The sequence below is a fragment of the Fundulus heteroclitus genome, chromosome 1, assembly GCF_011125445.2.
Source record: "Fundulus heteroclitus isolate FHET01 chromosome 1, MU-UCD_Fhet_4.1, whole genome shotgun sequence".
NCBI lineage: Eukaryota > Metazoa > Chordata > Actinopteri > Cyprinodontiformes > Fundulidae > Fundulus > Fundulus heteroclitus.
The window spans coordinates 772,858-789,938 of record NC_046361.1 but is presented as its reverse complement, the minus strand read 5'-3'; the positions used below and the strand labels follow the sequence as shown (position 1 = coordinate 789,938).

General features: G+C 42.2%; 2 long non-coding RNA genes across 2 annotated transcripts; both read right to left on the bottom strand.

Moving 5' to 3' along the window:
- Nucleotides 1-1,166: 1,166 nt before the first annotated feature.
- On the bottom strand, nt 1,167-9,873 carry LOC110368385. The gene is made up of 5 exons (XR_004930785.1): nt 9,787-9,873; nt 4,522-4,619; nt 4,120-4,264; nt 3,308-3,428; nt 1,167-1,790 (listed from the first exon to the last, which is right to left on the bottom strand). It is a non-coding gene; the product is annotated as an uncharacterized LOC110368385 (long non-coding RNA).
- Nucleotides 9,874-10,313: 440 nt separating this feature from the next.
- On the bottom strand, nt 10,314-10,701 carry LOC118562699. Its single transcript, XR_004930770.1, has 3 exons — nt 10,649-10,701; nt 10,415-10,497; nt 10,314-10,349 (listed from the first exon to the last, which is right to left on the bottom strand). It is a non-coding gene; the product is annotated as an uncharacterized LOC118562699 (long non-coding RNA).
- Nucleotides 10,702-17,081: the final 6,380 nt, after the last annotated feature.

The following is a 17,081-nucleotide window of genomic DNA, read 5'->3' as shown; positions in this document are numbered from 1 at the left end:
CTACCAGGATAGCTTACTCAAAAACATTTCAAATGAGACAAACATTAAACATATACCCATTCCTGGACGGTGATTGCAAACAACAACAAAAAAAAAAAAAACGGCCGACGCTGCCATGATCGCCGCGCAGGAAAAAAAAAACAAAGCTTACCGTTCATCAACTCGGCCAGTTTTCCAGTCTTTTTAAGCCCTCGAACCTCAAGCCATCGTTTGAGCTGAAGGTTGGTGTGCTCTTCCACAGTGCGACCAGTCCTTTTTAGGGGTCCGAAACCGGATGTTAGCAAGGCTAATATCCTGTTAGCTAGCGCGACCTACCGGTTAGCCCTTCGTTCTAAACACCACGGTTTACAAACATTTTCCCAATAAACCTTTTACTTCACCCTCAGCCCGCTGCCCAAACCTGTCCTTTTCAGTTCTGTTCAGTTTGGCCATTCACGGAAGGTGCGTTGAAGGAGGAAGTTGTTGGTTAGCGCTAGCGGGCTAGCGCTTGGCTCTTGTAAGGCTAGCGTTAGCCTTACAGCAGCATGTGGCTAACGGCGTGTTCGGGTCGGAGGCCTGGTCCTCCAGGCAGACTCTGACCCCGGTTGCAGTCACAATTTAAGCAGATCTCTCCTCGGCATGGGGACGTTGCTTCTGTGCCGGCTTTTCAGCTCTGAGTTGCCTGGAACCAGCTCCGTCTGTGGTGCGCTGAGAAAGCAGAACAAAGCTGGCATAGACGGATTCCTTCACTTCGGCGTCTATTTTAAGCAGAAGTGAGAGACTTATCTTTGAATCGGCTGGCAGTTTCTCCCTATGGCGGGGAGGAACTGAGTTTCAGAAGGGTTCATTCTCACCCAGCTCGGGGCCTGCTCCAGGCCCCATGCATGGCTCCTGAGGGAGGAGTGGCCCCCCAGAGGAGTGCTGGTCCTCAGTGTGTCTCAGCAGCTTGGAGTCAGAAGAAGAGACGAAGAGAAGAGAGCGGGCAGAGGTGTGCTGTGTCTTTTATCTGTGAGGAGGTGGTCACAGCTGACCTCCTGCCGAGAAGAAGGGACGAGCGAGAGAGAGGGGGAGAGGAAGGCTTCTCCTGCCCCCCCCCCTTATCCTTTGCAGCAAGAGTGGACTTTCTTTATTGAATCATCCACTGTTCAGCATTCAATCTGAGATCACTATCATGGCATAACACACTCATGAGACAAAACAGCTTTTGAGCATGTTGCCAATTGAAATGATAATGTCATGTTAAATTGTTCTGTTTGTTTCACAGAGAAGGAGTGTCGTCAATGGTGGTATACCATTAATTGTACAGTATATCTCAGAACCTTTCTATATGCAAGACCATGTTAGCAAATATTATGAAAAAAATACATGGTTGCAATAAAATAACAGAACACCCAGCAGACAACATGACACATTTTGCAAAAGTGTTGATTACTAATAGTTTAAGAAGATCAGGGTCGAACTAAAATTAACTGACTAAACACATCAGCTTTAGTAAAACAAAAGTTAAACCCTATCAAACCTGGAACCATGTCGAATTGCAAATTCAAGGTTGGAGTTAAACGCTTCGCTGTCTTTCAGATGGACTGTGGGAAATGTTATTGTGGTGCTGCATGCACTCACAACAGGGTAGCACACTGTGTGCTTTGGCATGCGTTCAAGACAAGTGTGATCAAAAAGAACTTTGATTTTAAAAGTCTCCCTTTCTGAAACCAGGAGGTGTCGGTGAGCCTGCCCCGTCAGCCACTGCATCACTCGAGGAACAGAGAGAGGTGATCCATTGTCTTCTTCCTCAGTCTGACTGGCATCACCATCTTTAGATATACATAGTCAAATGCAAGAAAATTGTGAAAAACTTCACAAAATTCACTTTTGTTGCATCAATGTTATCCATCAGAGAAATTACCAAAAGCGAGGAGAGCTCCACTGATAGAAGAAGCACATACCTATATGATAGTGACACTCCCTGTAGGTTGCTGTGTCTTTTTGCATCTGACCTTAAAGGGTTAGCTCAGGTTTTTTGACATGAAGTTGTATGATTTCATTTCTTTATGGGTACATACATACATACAGACAGACAGACATTTTCATCTTAGGTGCATGTCCACTGTGACAGTCATCTTCAAAAGAGAAGATTTAGAAATCATAATGTGTGATTTTTTGTAATTATTTATATTAAATAAGTATTTGAACACCTGCCAATTGGCAAAAATTCTGTCTTGTTAGTCTGCCCAGAACTACAGGGGAGTAGCTGGTCAATGACCTGAAGAGAGCCAGCATCACTGGGTTACTGTGGGTAATAAACTAAAACGTCATAGTTTAAAATCATGCATGGCACGGAAGGTTATCCCTGCTTAAATCAGCACATGTCCAGGACCATTTTATGTTTGACCATGACCATTTGAATATTGCAAAGGAGTCATGGGAAAAGTTGTGTGGTCAAACGAGACCAAAATAGAACTTTTTGGTCTTTATTTCTCTCGTCGTGTTTGGAGGAAGAAGAAAGCTGAGTACCATCTCAAAAACACCGACCCTCCTGTAAAGCATGGGGGTGGAAGCATCATGCTTTGGGTGTTTTTCTGCACATGGGACAGAACGACTGCACTGTATTAAAACATGATTTGCTCTCTCTAAACTTGTTACTACTGTAGGGTAGACTGGAGAGTGTGCACTTTTGTTAATTCGGCTCAGCAGATGCCATGCTGCGTTTGCCCCATTATGGTTGGAAAACTACTGGTTGAGAGCGTGTGATGCAGGCACTGCAGAGCTCACAATCGCATTGTAAATATTGTTAAGGATCAAGTTAATTTAATTGTGACCACCAATATTATGACCACAATTAAAATACGATTAATTGTGCAGCCATAGTGGTGAATAGATCAGAGTCGCTATGAATGTGAGGGATCGCGTTCATCCAGTTTGTTCGCGCTTTTGTTTTTTACGAACATTTGTGGCACAGATCAAAGGTAGTTAGTATTTCAAAAAATAAGCAGAATCTCGACCGGCCTTAACCAAAACGTTTTTGAGACCCCACCAGTACGAGACCGAGCCCAAGACAGAGACATCACATTCCGAGGGAGAGGCCGGGAAAAAAACTGCCTGGAGACCTCCATCCATGCTGGACACTAGCTGGGAGCTATTTTTTAACAATGAAAATTAGACAAATCTCAGCTAACAGGACAAAGTTGGGGCCAGGTCACTGTTGATGCACTAATGCTGCTGGTGAGTCATACAGCTTTATGTCAAAAAATTCAAACTATCCTTTCAAACCAGTGGCTGCAGACACAGTACCTCTGCTATTTACATGTAAAAATATAATGCCAATACATACCCTCCAGGTCGAGAAGGAAATCTTGAAAGAAGTCCAGTATCTGTCCCTCTGTCTTGTGTTTTAGCGATCCAGTATCACTCATCACTGGAGCCAGGCTGGAGATGATGTAATGTGAATCAACCTTGAAACAATAAAGTACATTGGGCTGGTTCGTTTGGATTGCATCTTATAAGACAGACAAAATCATATCCAAAACAAAATATATTTAGCACAGAAACCAGTATGAGATGTGATATTTAAATTTGAATCTAATTCTAAAATGTCACACGTCGTTAGCTGTCACTTGTCGTTAAATATCAAGTAAAATAGTGGGGTGATGAAATAATGAACCACTTTAAACTCCACAGTAGCGTTATTATAGGTCGGAACCAATAAAAATGTAAACAAAATCCCACTCCATTAATTGCCAAAGAAGGGGGACTGAAATTACTTTATTTAAACACAAGGCAACACAGAAAGCCAGCTCAAAGTAAGGGGTGTGACTTTCATGTTTCTATTCTGCCCTGCGACAGACTTGTCCAGGGTGTACCCCGCCTCTCGCCCAGTGAACGCTGGAGATAGGCACCAGCAAACCCCGTGACTCCTTGAGGGTTTAAGCGGATCAGAAAATGGATGGATGTTTCTATTCTATAAATATGGATGCTATATGCAGATTTTTATTTTACTGCATAAAGCAATTCAAATCACTTTGTGCTTAAACTTTGCTATTTAAATAAAGTTCCCTTGCCTTAGGCTCGTGAGCAAGACATACTTTGAAAAGCATTCATGTGGCAAACGTCTTTGCTTTATGAGCACCTATCTGTGTATTTTACCTTGTCATCATCCCCAATCACCAAAAGATTACGACATTCCTTGGGTTTCTTTTGCATAACTGACAGCAGTTGGTAGAGTTCAAGGCCTTCTCGCAGTTGTTGAAGCATTGGTATACGCTTCGTGGTGGCATGTAGCAAAACAGCTCTAACAAAAACAAGATAGACATTGGACATTGACTTTAGTGCCTATTTTACAGCAGAATTTTTTGGAAAACATTGCTGACTCCCAGTGTTTGGCATCAAACGTTTGTACACAATGTTTAAGCACAGATTTGTGAATGAGGCCCAGTGACCTTAACTCTTCATCTGTAGACCCAGGTTTGTTCGCTACACATTGGTAAAAATCCATGATCCAAAATCCATGATACATTTGGTGAGCTATGGAAAAAACAATGCATATACCTTACAATACTGTCTTGATGCTCCAATGTGATGGGGCCTGTGTATCCACAGTTGAGGATTTCCTCTGTGTACTGCGTCACATCAGTTGCATTTTCAATCTAAAAGCATTTTTTAAAAACATAATTTCAAAAAAAATATTTTTTTCACACAACACTTTCATAATAGAAGGATATGTGCTTGAGACTCAAACAAACATTTTCGATTAATGTGGACAACTCTGCATCATACACGTTTTCTTTCGTGATGTCCTTCAGTGTCCCAGTCACCAAAAACTGTAAATGACCCAGACTATTTGTTCTAACTGATATTTGTTAGATATACTTTCATTCATATATTGTCTTTTGTTTTTATGCCTAATGTTCCTGATTCTTCCGTTTTTAAGTAATACATTCTACATTAATAGTGAATTACGGCAAAAAGGTTCACGGGGCTTTTATTTTGAAGGCATGTTTTTCTTTTTTTTTCTTTTTTTTTTTTTTTTTTTTTTTCTTCCCAGTGTCCTGTCTAGCACTATGGCAATAGGAATTGATATCTCAATGCCAGATGGAGCTCGACAGATTTTGCTTTTACAAGTGGAGCAAACAGCTTTCGCCATAGTGCTCCACTTGATTTATGCTTGTAAATAGCTTTATTATGATTCCTGCAAGGAGAATTTCAAATTATATGGACATGACAATGGGAGAGTAAAGGAAGAACAAAAAGTGAAAGAAAAGAAAAAAAAAGAGTAGAGGTGAAAGAAAGAGGAGATAAAAGGAAGAGAATGATAAAACGTCCTCTGTCTGCTCCATCGCCTGGAAAGAGACACAAAAAGAACAGCACAACCAACAGACATAAAGCAACAGATACACTCGAATAACACCTAGATGCCATTGCTAAATCATATATATTATTATGTAAGCTGACATGTGTAATGTGATATTTGAAAAAAGAAAGTGACACAACATAAATAAATAAATAAATAAATAAATTATAAGATTACTGTATATAAGTGAACACTTAATACCTGGGACCCAGCACCAGTGGGAGATGTGAAAGTGCACTAGTTTAGGTGAAGATTATCCAGAAATAGCTTGATAGTGATTGTGGAGAACCAAAGACCCACCTTCCCCGAGCACAGAGGCAGGCGTCAGGGGACCCGTAGCCCCGGACTCCCAAAGGGGTCCCTAAAGCAGGTCGCCCAGGAGGGGCCGACACAGGATATCTGCAACCCCCCCCCCAAGGAAGGAGCAGAGACGACCCCGAGGAAATCCCCCAGCCACCGCAATGCCGACGCCCTCAAGAGCCGCGGAGACGAGCCCGTGGGCTCCGCCGGCAGCCAGCCCCGCTGAAGTGGTCCCGGCCATGGGCCCTGAGGGCCAGAGGCCCCAGGGGCGCCCCGCCCCCGCGACGAGGGCCCCGGCCGCCCCCCGGGGGGCCAGGCCCCGCGAAGAGGCCGCCAGGAGCGGGCAGGCGCACGCCCGGGAACCCGCCCCAAACCCGAAGCCAACTAATGCGCCAGGGGGCCAAGGCGCCCGCCAACGTGGGGGGATGGGAGGGCAGGACGTGGGGGGATGGGCTCCGCACCTATCGGAGACTTGAGATGTTCTTGGGAGAGGGAGCGGACCACACCCATACCTGAAAAAAAAAAAAAAAAAAAAAAAAAAAAAAAACTCATTCACCCCATCCCTCCCTTGTGCCCCACTCGCCACACACAAAAAAAAAAAAAAAAGACGCTGTACACACATTCCCACATAACACTCACATCCAACACTGACCAAAGGGGGGGGGGGGGTCACCCCAAATCGACTATACGACTGCTTGTGCCCGACCCCCGGCCCCGGCCCCCGACCAGACGCCCCCCGGACTGGGCCCCCCCAAGAGGGCGGGCCAACACGACCCGCACGAGCCACCCGGCCAGAGCCCCCCCCTCCCCCTAAATACCTAATAAACCCACTCCCTCACCCCACCTTACCCTTGCCATCCCTGCCCCCCGCCCCCTGGGGGGAGCGGAGGCATCAGCCCCAGACCTGGTAGGCCGCTGACTGCACACCGCAGCCCCCCGCCAAGACCCCGGACACAGTGGCCCGCACCTCCTCCAGGCCCCAGACTCCTTGCCTCCATCGGAGAACGGGGGTGTGCAGAAGACCCCGACCCTCCCTACGCCTGCTCAAATGTTGTGTTGTTGCATGTTGTTCTCAAGTGCGTTTAAAAACTGGGAGCGCCGAAGGGGATGCACGGCACAGCCCACCCCCCTTTCGGAAGGTAGCTGTTGCCAGCGCACCCCTTCCGTGTGACTGCCCAGAACCCTCAATGTCTAAGTGGGAGAGGAGGTGAAGGGAGCCGTCCGAGGTGAGGCCCACACAACATAAGCCCCCTCCCAGACGTCTTCCCCCCCCCCCCCCCCTACCATGGCCTATATGAGTGTGTGATGTGAAAAATGTTTGAAGTGAAAGTGTCTAAGATGCAAAATAAAATTGGGGAGAGGGGCGTCACCAGAAAGTGGCAACCTCCAGTAACGCCCCCTCCCTCATGACCTGCATGTGTGGCGGCGTGATGGAGCAGGCAGAGGGAGGAGTCCGGGGATGGGGAGCAAATGACTGGGAAGCCAACCCAGGGAGCCAGCTCCCCTACTGACTCCAATAGGCACCCCCGCTCCCCGAAAGCCCCACCTAGAGAAGGGGGCCTCGCCAGCGGCACCACCGTAGCCCGGGGGCCAGGGAGAGGCCGCAGGGCCCGCCAGCTAACCACCCACCAGGATCAACACCTAAGCCCATGAAGGCATGTTTTTCTATTTCCGGTTCCGGTAAAACGGAAAGAAGCGCTACGTTCCAACGGCCGTACCTAACGGCCGTACCTAACGGCTGTACCTAACGGCCGTACCTAACGGCTGTACCTAACTGCTTCTTAAAGGACATTACGGGTTCCCATCCACATTTTTTATGGCATCTAGCTGGAAGGCGAACAGGTATAATTTGCTTTGTTGTGTAGTTTTATGTTTATAATGACTAAGTTTATTAGAGTTTATATATCTAAAAGAAGTTTGAATAAGCTAATGCTAGCTAATGGCACTTATCCTTTATGGTTTGTAATGTAAATATGAAACATGGTCATATGTTAATTGGAGTAATTTTGTTTTATTTATCTACAGCTCTTACGGTGTGTCTGTGGTGTCTGTTTCTGTCTGTTAATAAATGGGTTGGAATACCCCACCATAGTCCATCAGTCCTCATCAATGAGTGCATCGTCTGAATAAAGTCTGGCTAGACTGCTACAAAAACTGGTAACACCACTCTTGAAGAAAGCGTGGAGGCGGCCCACCTTGGCCTAGACTCACTGCAAATATTTCCCCAGCAACTCTGTATATAAGAGGGGGAAATAAAAATGTAATGTTATTCCCAAATTATGAATTGACCTACTTTCTCATTCGGGCCATTCCCATCAAGATGTTTCCAAGAGAAAGGTTTTTGGTTGAAAATGCTGCCATGTGAGAATAATATTCCTAAAGCAACAGTTTGCCATCTAGGCCAACATCCTCTGTTTACCCCATGTAGTGAAGACTGAGGGAATATATTTTAAATATGAAAGCGGATATTTTGGCTAATTGTGATTAAATGATCAAGCCATCCCAAAGATCACATTGCTCAGACTCAGGGCAGTCAAAAGTAGCCGGTCAACGGCGGCAAATCGCCGTCTATAGCAGCTCCTGCCGCCTACTTTTCCCCGATTATACATCCCAAAAATCACCTTAGCATCTGTCTCCACTGAGAGCAACATTAAGGAGTGATTGGGTTCCTTGTTCCAACCAAGATGCTACTTTTCCGATCAAAACACAGACCGGTGTTATGCCGAAAAGCGCAATAAAACCGTGAGAGCTGACGTGAGTTTTGAAACTGCAAAGCTTTGTCTTAAGCGGAAGATAAAACGTGCACAGCACCGCGTTCATAGACCAGTGTGATGCCTTCGCCAGCGTTAGAAGGCTATGGTGCATTCAGGAGCATGGGACATTTCAAACTTACAAGGAAAGAGGCATAAAACGGAATAGAACTTAACTCATACAATAATGTATTTATCCAGAAACAGCGTGGGCTTTCTTACAATACTGAATGCTCTATAATTGTATTTCTGATATTTTTTGATTATGCACATCTGTTAGCTTTTTATTCCGAAAAATCTACAATATTACATATAATATAATAGCAGCAAATTGTCAAAGTTTTTCAGGGGATGCATTTTGTGTTCGTCTCTAGAATCCTCGCCGATGATATGATATTGTGTATGTGATGAGTGCAAGTGAAATTAAACTGAGATAAGAGATTTCGAAAGAGTAATATGACTGAAATAAATTCAACATGTAAATTCAATTTCAAATTCCAACCCTGTATTTTTATCATAAAAATTTGACTTGGTTCGTGAAGAAATGTTACGATCGTTTTTAGAACAGAACTGTGAATAATAATGATAATAAGATGAATAGACCTCACCTAATCTGATCTGTTTTATGTGGTGTTAGTAATTCAAATTAAACTAATTTTATGCAAATGGAGATTACCTTACCTTTTTAAAACATGATGATGATAACATCATATGCACCGGCATAAGTGCACCCTCCTACCTGATAGTGTGTGGCCTGCTACTGTAAAAAAGTTTGACTGCCCTGGCTCAGACTAAAACCGCCTTATGAGATTACATGGACCATGACCTTTAAATTCAAAAATTTTAGTTCAGAGTCCAACAGGACCATCTGGCCACATTTAATGAAATTCTGTCAAGCTGTTTGTCCTGAGAAATCAAGTTACCAAGAATAGGATGTACTACAAAAGTTTTTGCTTGTGTTGTAGAAACTTTCATTTTATATCACTTTAGATGAAAGCATCTGCTAAATGACATAGCAACATTATATTATTAAGCTAGATTAAAACAAATGATGACGCCATCCAGCCATGGAAGCATGTATGTAGGATGTACAAGGTCAAAATCTAAATTAATTTGCATGTACTCAAGTTCCTTTGGCATACCAGCATCATGTACAGAAGGTGCACTTTTACACCAAGGTGCCTCATGTTACAGAATCAGAAGATAGGCTTCTAGCTGTAATAGGTAATTACAATGTACCCAAAGTCACAGTGTCAAAGTGTGTTGATGTAAGATATGTAGCAGTATGTTTTTAATGTAGTCTATTCTGTTACCAGTGAGTAGTTGGACACACCATTATACTATACACCATTGTGTAAACACATGTAAATAAGTAATAACGTTAATATGAGAATATAAATAAAAGTGACAAACATGAAATAGTTTTTGTCCAGGTCAGTGATTGAGTATTTTGGGATCTGCCCCTTCTCCCCTCCTTCAAAGAGTCGCACCTCTATCCCAGCAACCATCTCTGTGGACATAAACCAGAGAACAGCCTCAGTCACTGGGTTTTCATTGTTGATTTCCAAGTATTACACCCCTGTGACTTGCGGCTTACTACTTACCAGACAGGAACTCCTTTCTTAATGCCCCGGTGTCGATGCCAGCTTCCCCTATAAAGGTAATTTTTAATTTGTTTGCTGGGCCTCCAGTCTTCTGCCGCTGCCAAAGCTTTAGACCTCTCTCTAGCATGTTGTCCCTCGAGACACAAATGTCGAAGGTCTTCCCCCTCTCAACTTTTGAATCAACCCAATGCAGAACATCTTCTTCACTGTTAAAATAAATTATTGCATCTTAAAAATTTAAATATATTTTGACAGATAACTCAAACATTCAAGATCTGTTTTTTTGTACCATGAGATGTCATCTATTGGATGTTGTGTTGGCTCTTGCAGATCATTTCAGGTCCATCATCTGGGATCCTTACAGGACTATAACTAATGAAAGTTCCAATGATCACAGCCAACCAAAATGTTTGATGTTATTATGTGACTTGACTTACCTTTCTCCACAGATACTAGCGTGGAACTCAATGTTATGGATTGGGTAGTATTTGTTACATATCGGGCATATTATCTTATTTTGCTAAATAGGAAAATGTACAGACAGAGTAAGTTCACGTTTTGATAGCAAACCCCCTTATCATAAATGGTAAATGCTCATTTATGGTTTCACTCAAAATCAGGAGTAATAAAAATATAAAACAATGTATTATTTTACCTACATAGAACCACACCTTGTTTGAAGATGGCACTATATCTGAAGTCACAGGAATGGAATCAAGCTCCTCATCTTCTTGCTGAAAATGCAGCCATACAATGTGTCAGATAACCTGATTGGCAGTTGTCAGTCATTTATTATTCAATACAAAGCAAGAGTTGCCAATTTGCAACATAAACTTTTTTAAGCCAGTTTTTCTTATATATATGGGTATTTTTACTCATATGTTTGTGGATGCTTATCAGGCAATCAGCTTTGATATATGTATTTCTAATATTTAAATTCATCTTTAAAATAAATGTTTAAAATTTATTATGACTAAATTAATTTTCTCATCATGATTTATTGTATGCCGAAAAGAGATACAGATGATAACAATTGGAGAAAAAATAAACACCATATGGATTTTGGGATAGTTTTGATTCACTTCTGGATTGACACCATATTTCAGGACTATTTAGGGAAAGTTTTGAAAAAAGTCAGTTTGGAGGTATGGTGGCAACATCCATCTTTAACTTGCATTAAGTAGAAAAATGTGACAAGACAGGCATCTCACCTCTGAATCACAAAGAGTCGTCCGAGACGTCCCTTCACAATCACCTTGCACATGCAGGGCTAGCATTTGCAAAGGCATGACCATTTTGCACTGTGTGCATGTCGCCTTTGGCATGAGACTGAACTCAGGTGCATCCATTGGCAGTGGTGTCATATCAATCTTCTCTTGGAGAGGAGCAATATATAACATAAATTTCCCCCCTGAAGAAGCACTTCTGAGAACAGAGCCAGTGTATCCCTCTGACTCTAAGGCGACAGCGGTCATTATCCTCCTTCCATGCCCACCTGCAAATTCAAATTTTATGGGAATTAAAAGTAGTGCCTGCATACAAGGTATATCAACATCAGTGTGCTGAGCCAGCCAGAGTAAATTGACCAATTCATGGCATACTTGTATGTGAAAAATGTTGACATGAGGCAAAGTATTATCACCTTAATAGGCCCGTTTACACTACACTTTTTTTGCCGAGCCGAGCCGAGACCAGTCTGAGCTTGGATCAGTTAACCAAGCCAAGACAACTGTTTACACACCACACTATCCCGGTTCCTTGGTTGCTCCTCGCCTCCTAGTGACGATCTGCGATACTACCGCTCTCTGGGATTGAAGGCGGAAGCAGCAAAACAAAACGGCAGCGCCCGTAACATTCAGGATGTTATGGTTAGACAGAGTCGGCTTTTGGGACGTGGATGAGACAAACAAACTTCTAATAAGGATTTACAGACGCAGGAAACGACAGACACTGAGGTTCATCACGCTGTTAAGCAGAATCATCACTGGAAACCGTGTGGCACGGTAAGGAAGCTAGTATTATTATGAATGTCTGAAATTTGTCTGAATGGAGTGTGAATCGGGATGTGCAGCCAGACACGCCGGAAAACCACGGACAGTCAGCTGACTGTAAGGGGATGACACGTTCTGCTCATGCGCTCTTTATCAGATAACTGGGATAAAAAAAATAAAAAACAGTCCGAGACCTCCCCAGGAACTGGTCTGCAGTTAGCGCGGTCCGGTTATGTTTAGCACCGTGCGGTTCAGTCTGCTGACCATATACACACAAGAGTTATCTCGGTTACCGAGCTCGGACTGGTCTCGGCTCGGTTAAAAAAAGTGTAGTGTAAACGGGCCTTATGATTATGAAATTGAGGACAAAAAAAAATTTTAATAAAAAAATCTATCCAAATAGCATTATGTTAAACGTAGAATCCGGAGTTTTCACCCTGAAAATAAGCGCTTGACTTGTGCAAGTAAAAACTGTATCAATCCGTACCTTTGGGCTTCTGCTCTCATGTGGTAGTAACTTTGTTTGCAACTCCCTGACTGTAATTCGTCTCTTTTTGTTTTGGTGTGTTTGGGACGTTTTTGCGTTGAGATCTGTGTATTTGCCAATGACAGAGCAAAAGGTGTAGCACTCTTTGGGCATAAATTCTTTGATTGGAGAAGACACCAGATTCACTATAACCCCCCCCCCAAAAAAAGGCTGACGCAGCAAATAAAAGGAGGTAGGCTTACCTTACTTTGCGTCGATAAAGAAAAAAACTAGGCAGCAAAAAGAGGTGTGGATAGTGCTTGCTTGAAAACCAGGGTCACATTAGCCAAAGGGGAGGGGCACTCAGTTTCAATAGTATTTATTTAACCTTTATGTATACAAGTAAGTCCCATTGAGACACACAGTGTCTTTTTCAAGGAAACCTGTTTAACGCTTTTGATGGTAGGAGGAAGCTGGAGTACCTGGAGAGAACCCGGGCATTCACAGAGAGAAAATGCAAACTCCACACCGATAGGCCACTGTTCAAACCCCCTTCCCAGCCAAGGCTCAAACCAGCGACCTTCATACTGTGAGGCCACAGTGCTAACCACCAATCCACCATGTAGCACTAAACTGTTTACAAACTACAGATTCTACCTTTAATCTAATGTATTGTTTAACATACCAGCTGCTTTATATAGAAGCCATCCTCCTTCAAGACTTGTCATTTTCGGTTAGGTGCTCTCCAGTAAAGTGGACAACTACACCAATAGAGACAAAGCGCTATATAAGTTCAGTCCATTTACCATTGACAACATTTAAGGAATGTATATCTGTAAAAATAGATCTTGGAGAAGGCAATGATTAAGGAGGTAGCAAGAAATAAAGAAAGTTGCTTCTCCTCACCTCTTCGTGGCTAAAGTCTTTACTGATCGTGAGAGTCCTCTTTCCCAGCCCTGCCTGTAGTAGCTCCAGTTCATCTTGTGTGGTCGGTGTTGTTTCTGCTTTATCACTCAGTAAGAAAAAGGCCATGTCAAATCCTTTCCATGCTTTTTATTTCTTGTTTCCATGTTTTTCAACAGCTTTTCTTTTGAAAAATCCAGGGAATGATCTACAAAAAGTAAAAAAATGTGAAAGCCTTGTTTGTAAAATACGTTTGAAATATTTTACTAAATGGGGTCACATTAAAAAAATGAAATATGCATTGGATGGCTATCTATGTGGAATAATATCTCACAAATCCCCTACGACCCACATGGCTGACATCAAAAATAAATGCAATACTGCTGGCTAGCTACACTACCTGGACATCTCATTTTGGACAGTTAGAGGAGGAGACACGCCCTGACTCTCCTGCCCGGGTTTTTCTATTGTGCGATTGAGCACCGACAGAAAAGTCTGCGCAGCAGCAGTGGCTGCCTGCTGGTCATACTGGAATGAGAGATTAGATCCTAAGTTAATCACTGTTACCAAATATAACACCATCAATCACCTTAGATGAATCAGGTAGAGAATACAAAGAATAATAATTATTTATTTATTTAAAAAACAAAAGATTAAAGAGTGTGAATCCAGTCAATAGCAAGGGGAGTGTAACCTGAGTATGTGATAATCGCCTGGCCATGAAGACAAGCACAAGAGATGATGTTTAACAGTATTTCTAAATGGGAGGGAGGAAAACAGCAACATCAGACAAAAACTTAGAACCTGTCAGGAAATTATAGAACCGTAGAGTACATTATCAATCTGCACTACAATAAAATAGAGAAATACAACTTCCGACCATTTCCATAAACTGATAGTTTATCTAATGAGTGCACACTGCACACACTAGCTCAAAAAGAGTAGATTGACTTGTTTAAGCTTCCACGGTTGCCGTAGTTCCCCTGTACTGAGAGCGCAGCTGTTGCGAGCATAGACATCATATACGCAGGCGCGTCGTTGGGCTAAGGTTCGCACGTCAACGTCACCGCCATATTGTATGTGGCAGAAAAAAGTTAAGTTCTGTTGTAGTGAATGTGGATCAGAGAAGATGCCTCATTCCTGTGCTGCATGGAAATGTATTCTGGCTGATTTCACTACTTGTATCTGCCTCCTATAAACTAAGGCCTCACCGTGTTGCAAAACTGGACACACTAAAGCTGCAGAGTGGCAACACTAGGAAAAAGCTGTGCAAGACCATTCTTCTTCAAGGGTTTTAGCTTGCATGCAGTACAGACTATTGTATTTAGACATAGATGTGCATATATAGATTTTCAAGTATTATAAATAAGCCAAATAAATATCTGTGTGATTTTATATCTATATCTATATATATATCTATATATATATATATATATATATATATATATATATATATATATATATATATATATATATACACATTTGTGTGTGTATATGTGTATGTGTTGTGAATATAAGGATCAATTTGTTAAATCTAAACATTGTGGTCTTCATTAAATCATTAAACCATGTCAAAAGTGAAACATTAGGAACAGACTTTTTGGGGGAGTATTAAAGAGGTAAAGTAACTAATATGAGGGGAAAAAAAGACCTAGGACAATAAAGTAAGAAAAAAAGTGGTAATGTTATGAGAAAAACGTCATATTATGGGAATTAAGAGGGAACGTTTCCAGAATAGTCAGTTTGCAGAATTATTTCACTCCTGGAGTAATAGGGCCAGGTTAGATTATTTTAAACATTTTTATTCTTTACAAGAATGAAGTCAGGAGAATGAAGATAAAGGGATACGAAAATAAACTTGTAATATTACAAAAATAAAAATATTACAAAGTATATTCTGAGATAAAATCTGTCTGTCTCATTCCGAATAGTTCCGTCAGTGCACTGCTAATGTGCACTGACCACTTACTGCCGTAGTGCCCACTTTCGATCGTTAGTATTGTTCCAAAAGGAACAAAATATGTTAAAACGCTTACCGGAAATGACGGGATGACGTGACAAACGCAACACACGTGAACGCAAATTTTCAGCCCGCCAAAAATATATGCCGGCGTTTGTTTACAGACACACACGTTCTTTAACCAATCGTATTACCACCATTTGTCAGGATTTGGGTTTTGTTTTGGCTGTTTGTTAATTTTGATTTATTAGTTAACTCTCCGGCCTTTTAAATCGGTTTAGGGTTCTTTCTTGTTTGGTTTCTATTATAGCTTGTGTTTTGTTTAGTCTTAGGTTTAGGTTCTGTTTTGGTTTATGGAGTAGTTTGTTATTAAGTCACTTGGCCTGCTCAGTTCACTTCTTTGTATCCAGCCTTTAATCAGTCACTCAGTTCACCTGCCAGCTATCTGCCAGCTCACCTCTTAGTCAACACCCTGTCACTCCTCTTCTCCAGTCTCCATCCAATCAGTGTCAGTTTTCTTCCAGTCACTTCCCTGTTCCTGACAAACTCCACCCATGTCAGTAATTAGTCTTCACTCCTGTTCACCTGCTCACTCCCCTATATAGTCCTGTCACAAACCTCTGCAATCTGCCAGATCAATTCAAACCACATGGTAAGTCTTATCCAGCGTTTTATTTCTGATAGCCCTGTTGATACCGACCCGATTGCCTTTTTGACTCTGAGCCAGCCTGATCCCTAAACCTGATTTTCTTGCCCTGAATGATTGCTTACCTGTTTTTCTGACCTGGACCTGCCTTGTGATATTCTGAGTTTGCCTTATCCTTGTCTGTACTTCTGCCTATTTTGGACTGCCTTTAGTGTACCGGATTTTGGACTGCCCTTTTGATCATTGAGTATGCCTGTCCCTGTTTTATTATTAAATCCTGTTTTTTGCTTAAAACCTCTCTTGTCTGGCTGAATACTGGGTCCTCTGTCTCTGGTTCGTGACAGATTGATCTGGCCAAGTGCAGGAGACAGAGGCAGATATAAGTAGGGGAGTGAACAGGTGAACAGAGTGAAACTAATTACCAGAATGGGTGGAGCTGATCAGGGGGGACAAAATGGCTGGAAGTAAACTGAAGCTGATTGGATGGTGACTGGTGAAGGGGAGTGACAGGAAGACAAAAGAATGCTGGCAGGTGAACTGAATAAAGGCTGGTGACAGAACTGATCAGAGCAGGCCAGAAGAAACTGTTAATATAAAACAAAGTACAAAATCAAACCACATAAAAACCCAAACTATTCAATTAACCAAAATTAATACATAACCTAAACCTAAGACAGAATTGATTACATGAAGAGAATTACTAAACCAAAACAGAAGTTAAACTAGACTAATCCAGAACCAAAATCAACATAAAGACCAAACCTGAGACTAAACAGAACATAAGCAAATAATAAAAACCAGAGCTAATACTAAGACAGGAGAGTGAACTAATTAAAAAGACCAACATAAACCATAACAAAACCCCAAATCATGACACCATTACTTACATTTATATGATTGCGGTTTCGCAGCTCCGGCTGTCTCGGCTGAATTGTCCGCCATTATTTTCAAAATGGGAACATCTTCCCAACGTCTTTAGCCCCTCCCTTTCCGCTTTGTAGTCAAGATGGCGTCCGTTTAGTGCGAGTGAGGTCCATCGTTAGACACTGCATTTTGTGACCGTTTTTAGGTGGTCATCCGGGTACTTTCAGTGCACTGACTTTTTGTGTTATCTACACTATATACTTAAAACTAAGTG